The following is a 14,327-nucleotide window of genomic DNA, read 5'->3' as shown; positions in this document are numbered from 1 at the left end:
TAATTTGGGCTTTTTGTTTCCCAACAGTTTCACCACAAGCTCATCTTAAACTGGACCCACCTGTGGATTTGCATGGCGGGCAGTGAGCAGAGTCTAAGTTTACATCTGGTGTATTCAAAACATGCTGAAGGCAGACGTGGATATGGTTTCTGCAAATGGCTGTGGATTGAGGGTACGGCCACATTTGCATTGGATTTTCCTCTGAGTGTAATTTGCTCGTGGAATTTCAAAAACAGAGCAGCCAAAGGTTTCCTATCGAGTCAGCTGGGGCAGGATGGGGAGATTTATCGGAGCTTTATAAATAAAGGAAATTTCAGATTAACAGACAGAAGTTTAGCTTCCTACCACATCAATTATCTGGCACAACTGGGTCAGATTGTCTGTTTAGATCCTTATGGAGATGATAAAGATCAGTTTGATAATGTCATTCCACAAATGAAACCTCTGTTTACACAAAAAAAGGGGGACAGTTGAGGCTAGAAAACGAGAAATCAGAAGTGAGTAGATCAAGATGATATCACCATGAGGTTCTTCTCATTTCTAAATCCTGATTTAAGATGACCCAGCCACTGTTACATTATAACCCTGTTATACAGGCAGCAGCACCTATAGTGCACTGTTTTAGAAGTATCTAAAGCACATTCCCATGCCTCGGTGCACAGCTTCACCTGTACTGGTGCTTTTGGTAGGCTCTTCTAACGGGGAGCACATTAGATTAGAATCTATCCCAGGTAAAGTACCAGGTAATATGCAGGTGATCCCAAGTAATATGCAGAATTCTTTACAAAGAAACTCAGAAGTAATGACATTCAAAGGACACCCAGCTCTATTCATTCATGTTACTTGACTGGTATCTCCAGACCTCAACACACAAACCAAAACCTTCTGCTGGGACTCATACAAGGAAAATGGAAAAATGACCCAAGTTCAGGTAAATAAGAACAGGTTCCAACTTCAATATTGCAACAGAGAACTTAGTCCAACACATCTGATTTTAATTTGTGTTAACTTCCTGAAGCTGAATAAATGTTTTGTTTTTTTTGTTCTGTTTTCGGCCAGCCTACCTTCAGATCTGTTTCCACCTGCAGCATCAATTCCAGTAAACAAGCATCATGAAGCTGTTTGTGCCCTTCTCTGATGATCATCCATCCAGCAGCCAGGTGCTGACACCTCCGCCTCTGCTTCATTTGCATCACAGCTCCTATATATTTGGTCCAGTAGGAAACCACATGACTTAGCTTCTACTTGTTACATGGATACACAAATGACCAAACAAAATAATGACGCTGAGAGAATGGTCTGCCTACATTTCCTTTAGGTAAATGGTTCTTTCTCATCAATAAAGGAGCTAGCTGACTGGCTAAGCTAGCTCAGCTGGTAGCACAGACATACTTTCTAGCTAGCCATGCTTTCTAGCTAGCCAATACTAGCTTCTTACCCAATCAGTTTGCAGATTAAGGGTGTATTCAGACCTGTGGACTGTGTGCTTTGTTCTGATTCAGAGGCTAAACCGATACAATTGTTGCATTTTTGTTTGGGTCATTTGTGTTCACACAGTAGCCAACAGTGCCAAGCGGTCCAAACAAATGCCATGTGCAAACCAGCTGTTCTCTCATTGGTCAAAAATCTTACTTGGAAGGACGAGGAGGAGGTTACCCGGGTAAAAACAAAAAAACATGGAATAGAGGTCTCAACGGACCTGAAAACGGTCCGAAGTCCGGTGTCAGGGTTGCAGGAGGAAGGACCCAAATGCAAGAGCTAACACAGGCAGATTACCTGCAAACTAAAGTTTAATCTCTCACAACACCCGGACCCGACACGATCCGACTCATTCGTGTATATTTTTGTGCCAAACCCGACCTGAACACGGCCAGAAAAGAGCCCTTATATCCCTTCACAATACTCACTCTCAAGGAACCAAAGATTAGCTGTCTGTGATCAATGCCATCTGCCTCAAAGGGTTACAGTCATAACTCAATCCGTCACACTGATCTACAACACAGTTTATACACAGTTTTTCACAGACAGTACAAAAGTCAGCAGTAAAACAATTTGAGGAAAATAAGTCAAGTAAAGGTGATACATACGTACTCTGTCTTCCTCCACCTGTTCATCTCTGGCATCTCCAATGTAATAAGTAAAGTTAATCTCCAAAAAATATTGTTGTTTTTAAAAAAGATGCTTGTATAAATTCAGGTGTTGCCGGGGCTTGACATTAACACCCGTCAACCTGCTAAATGTGGGTGAATTTCGACGGGTAACACCGCCTCTCCTACTAGCCATTTTTGGAATTTTTTTTATATATATAATTGTAATTTTCTCAAACGGCATCTGAAATAATAAACCAAGTGCAACATGAGGCTACGACACTACAACTCCCATGAGCACTGTCTGCACACAGTGTTTGCTCATTGGTTCATTCGTCAAGCCTTTTGCTGACGTCACTGTTGACAGGGGTTCCCTGTAGTGAAGCAGTGGCAGCATATTCAAAACCAGTAGAGAAAACAACAAATAAGAGAAAACAATAAAGGAAAGACTGTTCAACGAAAAGTGGAGACAGGTCGAGAATGGTAAAAGAAAGGAATTAATGTAATGTTAATGTAGTGTTATTTGCCTTATTGGCCATTTCCCGTCGGCTGGACGTTATGTGAATGCAGCTTAAGCAATTTAGACTTCCACTCGTGCCTTCAGCCATATTTTGCTGAAGAAAGTTACACTGGAGGATTGACAGGGGTGCACAGGGCTCATTTACATTTAAAAAGGTTGTAAATCTAGTTCAAGTAAACTTTAGCCTGCCATAGTCGGCTTTAATCATATTAACTCATTGGCTGCCATTGACAACTATAGGCGTCACTCTAATTACAACTGTTCACTGCCATTGACGTATAGGAGAACACTGTTCAGATGTTTGAGATGTCACTATGCAAAAAATATTAACATCAAAGTCACTGTTCTGCTTAACATGTTTCTATCCACAAGAAGCTCCTTTGCTCAGTGTTTTGGTCAAAAAATTGTGTTTTTGGCAAAATCAGCCTATGTTCTACTGAACAGAAAAAGGTAGAAACAAACTGTTTTTTCCTAATTAAAGAAGAAAGTCTACTCTTTCTCTTGGTAGTCCCAGTGTTTACATAGTCATAGAACACAATATTCTGTGCGTCTTGAAAGATCGGCTGGCAGAGTGGCTAGTAACTCTGGGAAACCAGTAGCCACAGTGGCTGGTGGGCAAATGTGAGTGAGCCTGAAAACAGGCAACAAATGAAAATAATCAGCTGATGAGGTGTCACTTTAAATGACGTGCCTCAGTGTGAATGAGTTCAAAGTGAGTCTAAATCATGGGGGTAATATTCTCCAGCTGCTGTTCCAGGCCGTCACATACTACAAGTTGATTCAACATTGATTCAACAGATCTGCTGTGGATCTTTGTGTTTCAGTTCTTTATAACTTCACCAAAGTCATAAAAGAATTCCTAAAGACTTTCTGTAAAATGCTGATGAATCCTGAACCACATGAGGCCAGTAAATCAACACATGTCAGAAAACAGCTTCTACATGCACATTTATGTGTGTGTGTGTGTGTGTGTGTGTGTGTGTGTGTGTGTGTGTGTGTGTGTGTGTGTGTGTGTGTGTGTGTGTGTGTGTGTGTGTGTGTGTGTGTGTGTGTGTGTGTGTGCTTGTGGCTTCCTCAACTGCTGCAAAAATAACAACTTCATATTTATGTCCTATTAATACATCAGTGACACTTGGCACAGCAGTGAGTAATTATAAGTTAATGCAGCCAGTACACAGGATTCCTAAAATACTGACCTACCATATAACCAGTGTCCCTGGATTGATCCCTGCACAGTCTTTGCATAATGTTGCACATTGTTCTTTCTTTCTTTCTTTCTTTCTTTCTTTCTTTCTTTCTTTTTCCTGAAATAAATTACATTCTGTCCTGATTATGGCACCAGATGAAAAGTCAGGGGATCACGTTTATCACAATTCAACCCCAAGGGGAACATGAACCAAATGCCCTGACAATCCATCCAACAGCCTCAGGGAAGAAAAAACAAAGAATGTGCCAGTTGGTGGCACTAGAAGAGACAACGTCCCCTGGGCTCCATGGATGTGTGTGTAATGGTTGAAAATCATCCATCAGGTAGTTGTTGTGATGTTTTGTTTTGAACCGGAGTGATGCACCTACTGACCCATACAGTCCTCTCTGAGTCCAGAGGACCACAGGACTTAGAGGTGAGTCAACGTGTTGAAGAGGCAACAGCAGAAAATAAATTCCCCCTGAAGCGCGTACACACACACACACACACACACACACACACACACACAAACCTGTGTGTTTGAGTTTGTGTTTAAGTTTGAAGTGGAAACTTTGGCATGTGGAATGTGTGTGTTTTGGATCAGAGCGTTGGCCATATGGTGGACAACTGGGGGAAAGTAGATTAACAGTGTGTTTGTGTATCACTATATGTGCTGTGTGTGTGAGAGAGTGTGTGTTTCAGCAGCTGTGGTCCAGGTGTGCAGCAGGACAGTAACCTCTAGTCAATAGGGAGCTGTTCAGAAGCAGCAGACAGCGCTAACTCCCACTGATGAAAACAGCCAAATATGATTTCATATTTTATGTGGAGAGTTTGATCCTGGACCTGGACCTGGGCTCGGTGAGAGAGAAGGTGACTGGAAGACTGAGACACCTGAGCAACGACAGAGATTAATGATCAACCCACCCACGACTCATCACTTATACCGTATATCAACTCCTGCATCTCCCAGAATCTCTTTTCAACAGCATCAGGTCAAGTTTGCAGCACAGGTTCGTTGTCTGTAGCCTGTCATTCATCAGTTTGTGTATTTAGAGAATTATGTCTATTGGCTAATTGAAACCAAACATAAACGATCTACCAGAGAGGTGCTTAAAACACTGTAGTTCCTGTAATGATCACTAGAGTGTGTGGGTTAAAGAGGAAATATGCAGGATTTTTAGCTTAAAGGAGACATACTCTGCCCCTTTTCCACAAATTAAAATAGTTCCCAGTTGTCTTAATGACATGTCTGTGACATGCTTTGGTCAAAATCCCCCCAGGATCAAACATCACAGCTCTCTTCATCCTCTCTAAACAGCCCTGTTCAGAACGGCTGGTTTCAGTGTCTGTCCCTTTAAATGCAAATGAACCACTGCTTGCCCCGCCCCTTCTACTGGTACCAGGTAGGGGTGGGATTATGCAAAATCGAAAACTAGTTACATCATTGTCAGACAACTGAAGGAACAGCTCGTAAAACCACATGGATTTCAAACTAGGGAGCCTGAAAATTATAGATTTTTTTGTCAATTCTCACATTTTGGGGGTCAGAAGACAAGACAAACACCTTCAAAACGTGATATTTCCATAATATGTCTCCTTTAACTTTGCTACATTTTTACCTTAGTCAAACAGCTTCACAGTAATTGTGGTGGTTAAATAAATGACTTGTTACAGGGAGAATGGAGGCTCTCTGCCTTCCACCTAGTGTCTCTTGGTTGGAACCCACAAGTTGTGCCATATTTGCTTTGCAAGTTGATTTACGGTGTGTGCACAGCAACATTTTCTGCTTGCACTTTGCAAAAATTAAGTCTGGGGCCACTGTGCTTCTAGTAAAAAAAAGTTAGTCTGGAGCCCTGTAATGTGTATATGATATAAAACATTATCCACCACTCTATTGACTGCTTTCTCACCGGCTTCGTTGAAAACAAATGCACATGGCTTGGAGGAGGGTTAGCAAAACAGCGGAAAAGAGACCGGACTTCCCCTTTAATTAGGCTCCTATGCCATAATGTAAAATGCATGCTCACTACAAACTGATGTACTAAACTCTCAGCTCCATATGCACCCCACCTCTTTGACCATATTTGGATTAGCATGGATTTAGGGGCGGAGTCAGCCAAGATAACAATGGAGTTACTCACTCTAGGTTTCAAATCAGGAGAGAACAAAAGAGTTTAAAGAGAAAGATAAAATTTGGATTAAAAAAATAATAAAAGTAGAAGGCAGAAAGGTGAGAGTCATGTTTTTTTGACAGCGTGAACATCCATGTTTGTTTGTGAAGACACTCTGGGCTGGGGGCCAAATGAGGGCCAGACGAGGTGAACAGGAGGTTAGAGGTCTTTGATGCAGATCCCTGCTTTACAGACGAGCACGGAGGAGACGTTGGCTTCAACTCGGCACTGATCCAGGATTTATGGAGGATAAAGCTGGTTTACAAGTGTTCAGAAGTCAAACTCATTTTTATAGAGGATTTAACGTTTCATTACAGGCCTGCTCCCAGAGCCTCAGGAGTCTCAATAACATGTAAACCGCTGCAAACTCTGCTGAGCAAAACACAGAGATAAGTGAGGCTGTAGATCAGTCAGTCACTGACAAAGAGCTCCAAAGCTAAATGCTGCTAAAACCACATGCTATCCTTTTCATGAGCTTGTTTCTACATGTCATCATTAAACAACATACATGTAAATCAGACCTGGAGTCAGCTGAGGACCTACTCTCACTTATTACAATATTTTATTTCATTTCCTAATGATCCTTTACATGTGGCTCTATACAGTAAATGCAGACATCCAGAATTGAGTCATATTCCTCACCTATGACCCCTCACGACTTTTTCCAGTGAGTACCAACATATGTGATCTCTGGTTCCTCATTTCATTTCTGAATCCTACACACACAGCGGACGTGCAACATCTCTGGAAGATTCAAATGATGCAATGTTCACTGGCCTACCTGGACCAAAACCCATCACAAGTCTGGTCATGGTCTAGAAAACCTACATGAAAGAGGCGTCCAACTGTGCCTTACATTACATCTTTTTTTTTCAGGTTTGTCTCAAGTTCACATGTGACTAGGGTTGCAAAGGGGCTGAACATTTCTGGTAAATTTCCAGAAACTTTCCATGGGAAGTTAAGCAGGGGAATTTTGGAAATATTCCAAATTGGACATTTTCCATGGGAATTATGGGAATTATTGGGAATTAACTGGAAATTGGGGGTAATTTAAACAAACTGTATCATATCCAAACATAAATGTAAATAATTTGTTTTGTTTGTTGTTTTCATAAGCAGACATCCATGCAAGACAATTAAAACACATGACATTTCAACAGATTTAGTTGAACTTTATCAAGTTTTAATTCTTGAATGAACAATCAATTCTTTTACTGAACAACAAAAACATGAATGTTGGGAAAGAAAATAGCCCTGAATAGCCCTGCAGTAAGCAGTGTGCTGTGTGCATGTGATTGAGGAATAGCAAAAGTATACTTAAATCTGGTTGTTTTAAAGTTTATGCTACAGTATATTTTCCCTAACTATATTTAAGTTCCCTGTTAAAGGCCAACCTTCAATTTTGTAAATTTCGGATTTATTCCCCTTTATTCCCATATATTCCCGCTAATTCAAAGTCAAAGTCAAAAAATCAAAGTCAAATGGAAAGTTTCCAACTTTGAAAATTCCCAGAATTTTGCAACCCTAGTCCTGACCAATCATGAAGAGAAGAAGAGGAGGAATTGTGAGAAGAAAAGAGGATGCAAGGAGAGGATAAAGGGAGGTGAGGGGAAGAAGGAGAGAGAGGACAAGGAAAGGAGGGGAGAGGTCATGAGGGGGGAAGACACAAGGGGAGGAGGAGAGGCTGCAGCCAAGTGGGTTTTATGAATGAAAGTCAGAGTAGTAAAGGTTTATTACACCAGAAAATGACTTTGCGTTAGTGTTTGAGAGAGACACACACAAAAATGCATGTATGCATGCACACACACACACACACACACACACACACACACACACACAGACACACACACACACACACCTTGGCTCTGTTCTCTGGACTGCTGGAGTTTCCGGAAAGCGGAGTAATCCCTGCTGTGCTCCAGTTGTTTCAACTTGCCTGTGCAGGTGTGTGTTTGTGTGTGTGCGCTTGTGTGTGTGTGTGTGTGTGTGTGTGTGTGTGTGTGTGTGTGTGTGTGTGTGTGTGCATTCATGATTTAATCTGCAGTCCAGTTGGTGAAGATGAACCTGAGGATGTTTTCATAGCAGCTGTTCTCACTCATCTGTCCTTTGTGTGTGTGTGTGTGTGTGTGTGTGTGAACGTCACATCTGGCCTCCAGTTGAGCAGGTGAGGTGGAGTGCAGCGAGACAGATGTGACTCTAAACAACAACAAGTGGTGTGAAGCGTCCAGAGGGGACGGGGACAGGTCGTCTCTCCTCTGATACCTCCTTGTGTTGCAGCTCATTAACAGTCACAAAAACACATTCAGCTCCTGAAAGTGTCCAAAAATAACATCTGAAATACCAGCGGCCGTCCACATACTTTCTCTCTTCCTCCCATGCTTTTGTCTGAAACTCTGTCCATTCCTGATTATTATCCGTCTGTTTGTCTCTCCTTCTCTCCAAGTGTCACCATTTAATTGGACGCCCCTCCTTCTCCTCCTCCTCCTCTTCGTCCGTCCCCATGGGAAAGTATGCAGACACATTTTGATTTGATTATGGCTCACAAACCAAACTATGCTCCGTCACATTCCAGCTCCGACAAACAGACCATCTGAGGAGACGACGGAGCACGGCCCCCCGAACATGGCAGGGGTCAAGGGTTTGATTCCCTGCAGACATCATGAAGGTGATTTCCCACATCTTCAAAAAAAAACATCTTTTCAAGGGTTTGGTTCCACTTTGTTGAATCAATGATTCCCAGATATGTCTGATGTCTCCCTTCACACATTTAATGAACCAATCACATTCACTTCCTTCCACCGTCTCCGTCTCTCTCGGTGGTGCACAGACGCCCTCTGAAGGCAGTCATGTGTCACTACATCAGGATGCAGCACCAGGAGCTCTCTGCCTTCCTGTTTGTTCATTAAGGGCTGAGACACAACACCTCAGTTTTCTCTTCTTTACAATAAACTCGAGCGACGTGCATGAGTAAAACCTGAAACATCCCAACACAACACAGAGGCAGCAGTACTGCAGATGTTCAAAGAGCTCAGAGCAAAGTGCAGATTTAAGCAGGAAAGCGACAATGGTAGTGATCGATGACTCTCAGTTCAATGTCAAAGAGCGATTCGCTTAAATTAGCACAATGTAAACAGGGGAAAAAACTAACCTGGCAACAAAATCCACCTATCAGCATCTCCAAATATCTAATTCCCAGATGATTTAAAGGGGAGCTATTATGCTCCTTTTCCACAAACTCTGTGTCTTGAAGACATGTCTGTGCCGTGCTTCGGTCAAAATACCCCAAAGATCAAACATCACAGCTCTGTTCATTCTCAAAACAGCCCTGTGCAAAACGGTCTGTTTCAGTGGCCCCTCCCTTTAAATGCAAATGAGCCACTCCCTCAGCATTGCGTTACCATGACGATGTCTACTACTACGTACGTACGTACTGATTTGGTCACAATGCAGTATGTAGCATGCAGTATGCAAACAAAAGCTAAATCTGCAGTATGTGAAGAATTCCCAGATGTCGTACTGATTGGTAAAGTATCTCCAGTATGCCCAGTCTACATTGTATACTGCAATGACCTAGTCTCACCCTAACCAAAGATGGTATATAGTCTTTGCCATACCTTAACCATGTTATATAACTTGATAAAATATATTACAATTTTATGCAGACTGGTCGGTTCATTGTAAAACATTTATTTATTGATGTAAATGTGGTGATTGGTGTATATAGACTACAGAGCCCCGCAGTGCTCCTCCTCCTTCTCACAGCTTCACTTTTCATTCAAACTAATGCGACTGCAAAAATTGTTAGATTTCATCAATGAGACCAACATTTATCTCCTAAAAAGAATAACCACCCGGTGGTAAACCTCTAAAAAACCTGCGGGTATGTTTATTAGCGATCGTTTTCTCCCCCGGGATGACGACGGAGGTTGGCCGGCCGACGAGCTCTGCAGACGGGCAGCTGCCTGTGTGCTCCCACAGGTAGAGCTTCACTTATATGAAACGTCAGAGTAAACTTCAAAATATATTAAAACTAAATAAAGTGACGCTACAGCATGCAGGAAATAAAGTAGAAAGTAGTCCACTCCGCTGTGGCTGACTCCACGCCAGCCACAGCAGAGCAGCATGGGAGGAGGCGGGGCCGGCTGGAGCAGAGACCTCGGCATGACCATGTAGGGGAGTCTGGCACGTGTTGACGTCAACGCGATCTCAATGTAAAAAAAAAAGTCAGTGCAACCGAGTAAAACACGGCGTGCAGAGAAATCCAAATCATCTAGCAGGGTTTACCCCCAAATACATAAACCTCATGATACAGCACTTCCACGTCCTCTAGAACCATTATCCAACATTTTAAACATATATATAAGTCTGAAAAGCTGGAAAAGCATAATAGGTCCCCTTTAATGTCACTGTGGATCTAAAAATAAAGCTATTTTAATGACCATTGTAATTTTTCATGACAGTCTAACCAGTCAGTGCTACACATCCTGCTCTTTGTTGGAGTTCACACATATGCCTCGCTGCAAGTTCACAAACTTCAGAGTGTCTATCTGTCAGTTTGTGTTATTGCAACAAAACCAGGGTTACCGTCAACAGCTGTTTACCAGTCCAGCAGAAACATTGTGGGCTCTGTTTGAACAAAGCAACGCTCATGGTCTGAGGTGTGTGGTGCAATTTAACAGCAGGAAAAACAGTCTCTGCTCCAAGAGCAAGCTTTGAACTGAACCTCTTAAATACTGATGTGAGTGTTTGGCTGTAACATCTAATACAACAGTCACGATGTCCTGCACCCGATAAGAGCACAGTGGTTCACACAGTTGGATTCAGTCCTGATGAATGGGCCCAGTCCTGACCAATGAGTCTAGATCTGACTAGTTACTCCAGACCTGACCAGTGAGTCCAGTCCTGATGAATGAGTCCAGACCTGACCAGTGAGTCTAAACTTGACCAGCAAGCCCAGTCCTGACCAGTGAGTCCAGTCCTGACCAATAAGTCCAGTCCTGATGAATGAGTCCAGACCTGACCAGTAGCTCCAGTCCTGACCAGTGAGTCCAGACCTGACCAGTGGATCCAGTCCTGACCAGTGAGTCCAGTCCTGATGAATGACTCCAGTCCTGACCAGTAGCTCCAGTCCTGACCAGTGAGTCTAGACCTGACTAGTTAGTCCAGTCCGCCAGTGGGTCCAGCAGAATGAGTCCAGTCTGCACCCGATAAGAGTGAGTCCTGACCAGTGACTCTGGGTAAAGGAGGGCTGACTGACTCAATGTGGTGTTTACAGCTCTACAGTGAAGTAACAGCACAACGCCTGAGTGAGAGATGTAGAGTACAATACTCCATAAAGACAACAGTGTAATATTGTGCCACTGGTTTTTGCTGATCAATCACACACTCAGTTTCAGTTGCATCAACAATGTACACACCAGCACGCCTCATTTTGTGATCATCACACTCATGTGTATTTGTTATCTTACTGCACCAGTCTGAAACTAGCAAAGGCACATGTGTTGGGCTTAAACTGGTATCAGATATAGCCCTGTACGTTCAGCACCAAACTCTATTCCTCTATTCACCTTCTCCTCACTGGAGCCTTCAGTCTGTCCTGAAGACGGAGCAGCTCAGACGTGTTTTATAACCTCCTCCCATGTGAACACATTACTTGGCGGAAGCTCTTTCTTGGTAAGACTGGTAGCTGTCGATGATAACATCAGCTATGATCACTAGCTTAAGCATAGTTTTAACTAAAATAAAAAAAAAGAAAGAAGTAAAAAAGAGAAAAGAGAGAGGACATTTCCCCTCATTGACTCATTGGAAAACAATGTGTGTGTTAGACTGGACACTAACAACAGGAAGACACAGAGTCAGAGACAGGTCACACACACACACACACACACACACATATCATGAACACAAAGAGCTTTTCTTGCCTTCCTGCTTAGGTGCATGGTGGAGCAGGTGAGGAGGAGGAAGAAGAAGAATCTCCCTCTCTAATAACATAAAAACACAATCACGAGTGAGACTCTTCATATCTGTGTGAATGGTTCTGCTGCGTCCCTGAATGACCTCAGTGTGGGTGTCTGTCTGTGTGTGTGTGTGCGTGAGACAGACAGACAGAGAGAGAGAGACACCTGGGAGACATTTGGACACAATGACAAACATCTGCTTCACACGCACAAAAACACACATTCGCAGGAAGGAGGCTCAGCCAATCAGGAGGAGGAGGACCATCAGGTGTATGTGGACAACATGACAGCGACACCTGAACAGAGCAATGTCACCTCAATTATACAATATTTTAATGCTCCATACAGTATAGAATTAGATGTTTAGATTAAAGTTCCATACAGTATAAAGGTAGATGTTTGTATTAACTCATTGAGTGCCATTGATGTCTATGGACGTCAATCAAAATCCAACGCTTGAGTGCCAATGACGTCCATAGACGTCAAATGCACTTTTCTGCGGCTGGTAAATGGGGACGCTGTCGCGCACACTGTGAGTAATTTTGGGGCTTCTGGGATGTGTAGAACGAAGAAGACTGTAGATCAGAGCAGAAGGTGACATGCACGATCGGTACAGAGATAACAAAGTTGGAAAAAGTTTCTATTTCTAGAGAAAAACGACGGGCAGAGCCTGAAACAAGTGGAGCTGGAGGAAAGCTTAGCCACGGATGCTATTAGCATAGCTCCAGCATGAAGTGATCGGAGGAGGCAGGAAAGGTAAACTGATCAGTACCAAAATGCCGAAGCGAAAGCGGATCGCGGAGTCGGTGACCGACGTGACGGCGAACCGAGAGATCAGCGCAGTGAGTCGCTGCCGCGGCCGCGTCCGGCAAAGAGGCTGAAGACTCCATGACGTCTCCCTCCCTACTGCAGAGACGAGGGGATGCAGCAGGAGGAGAAGTAGGAGAGGGGAGGGGAGGGGCGGGGAGAGGTAGGAGAGGCTGAGGGGGCAGTTGCTGCTACTACTTGTTGTATTTTAGTTGTTGTTGTTTTGGTTTTTTTTTTTTTTTTTGGGGGGGGGGGGGGGGGGGGGGTTAATGAAAAACCATGTGAAATGAAATTTTCAGATGTCTTACATGTTTTTGAAGCCAAAATTAAAACGGATAAAACACTGTTTTTCTTGAGAGACTCTCTTTCACAAAAACGCATTTTACTCAGCTTTCTAGAAAAAAAGTGGTCTTTTTGGTGCAACCAGGCTCTATTCAGCTTAAGATGTATCAAGAATGGAACAAGGTACAAACAAGTGTTTTTTTCCCTAGTTAAATAGAGAGTCTCCTCTTTCCTTTGAGCTGTTTGGTGTTTTCAGAGTCATAGTACAAAATATTCTCTGGGTCTTGAAATATTACTCAAAATGCCCCAAAACGCTGGCACCTGGCACTGACCGTTTTATAAAAGGGCTGGCACTCAATGAGTTAAAGCTCCATACAGTATAAAGGTAGATGTCCATGTGTAGTGTGATTATAAAGCAGCTCTAGGTTCTAAATTAATACTGCGAAAGTATCAAAGCCTCAGTCCACAGAGAAATGCACACAGCCTGTATTCAGAAACTGAGCCTTAAAACCAGCCGTCAGGACTTCCTGTCACTTTGTGATGTCACAACAAAGCAGTTAAGTAAGGGATAATGTATAGTTCAGAGGTTGTTATGGAGAAATAAACCCCGACAGGTTGTATGGAATGGTTTCATACAACATGAACTATACATACTATACATGAACTATACATTATCCCACTTATTACACGGTTTACGAGGGAAATAATTAATTTGCAACAATGTTGATCACAATACAACTTTCTTCGATTTATAATTGCATCATTTAGCAAATCTGCAAGACTGGTCACGTCCGCTGTTTTGCCGAGCCTCCTCCCGTGCATTTGAAGCTTTTGATAATCAATCGGTGGATCGATGGATTACCATACACATGTTACGATGTGTGTATTGTGTGTAGTCGTATCTGTCATAAACAAGGGATTAACTTGACACCGGGTCAGAGGCTCTGATCAACAGGTTTGGTTTCCAGCCACTCTCCCTATAACAAGTTACAAGTCATTTATCTAACATCACTATTAGTCCGAAGCCGTTTAATGATGGTAAACGTCGACGGTCATTATTCAGAAATAACAGACCGCAGAACGCAGCGATGGACCAATCAGAGAGCAGCATTCAATAGAGCCATGTGATAAACCATTCTAAGCCATGCCCCGAGCCCCACTCACCAGAGTTATGAAAATACAAATATATATTCTTATAGATCAGGCATGTTCAAACTTTTCCACAAAGGGCCGGTGTGGTTGCAGGTTTTCTTTCCAACCAAGCAGCAACACACCAGACTTGACTCATTTAATCAACTGATCTCTGTCTTCAGACAG

The 14,327-nt window shown here is 42.8% G+C and overlaps 1 protein-coding gene across 1 annotated transcript in view; it reads right to left on the bottom strand.

Moving 5' to 3' along the window:
* The window catches only part of sugct (succinyl-CoA:glutarate-CoA transferase), a 121,267-nt gene that overhangs the window by 31,554 nt on the left and 75,386 nt on the right, over positions 1–14,327 (bottom strand). The window lies entirely within an intron of this gene.

The sequence above is a fragment of the Trachurus trachurus genome (assembly GCF_905171665.1).
Source record: "Trachurus trachurus genome assembly, chromosome: 20".
Lineage (NCBI taxonomy): Eukaryota > Metazoa > Chordata > Actinopteri > Carangiformes > Carangidae > Trachurus > Trachurus trachurus.
Note: the sequence above shows the minus strand (reverse complement) of the source record. Positions and strands in the feature narration are given on the sequence as shown.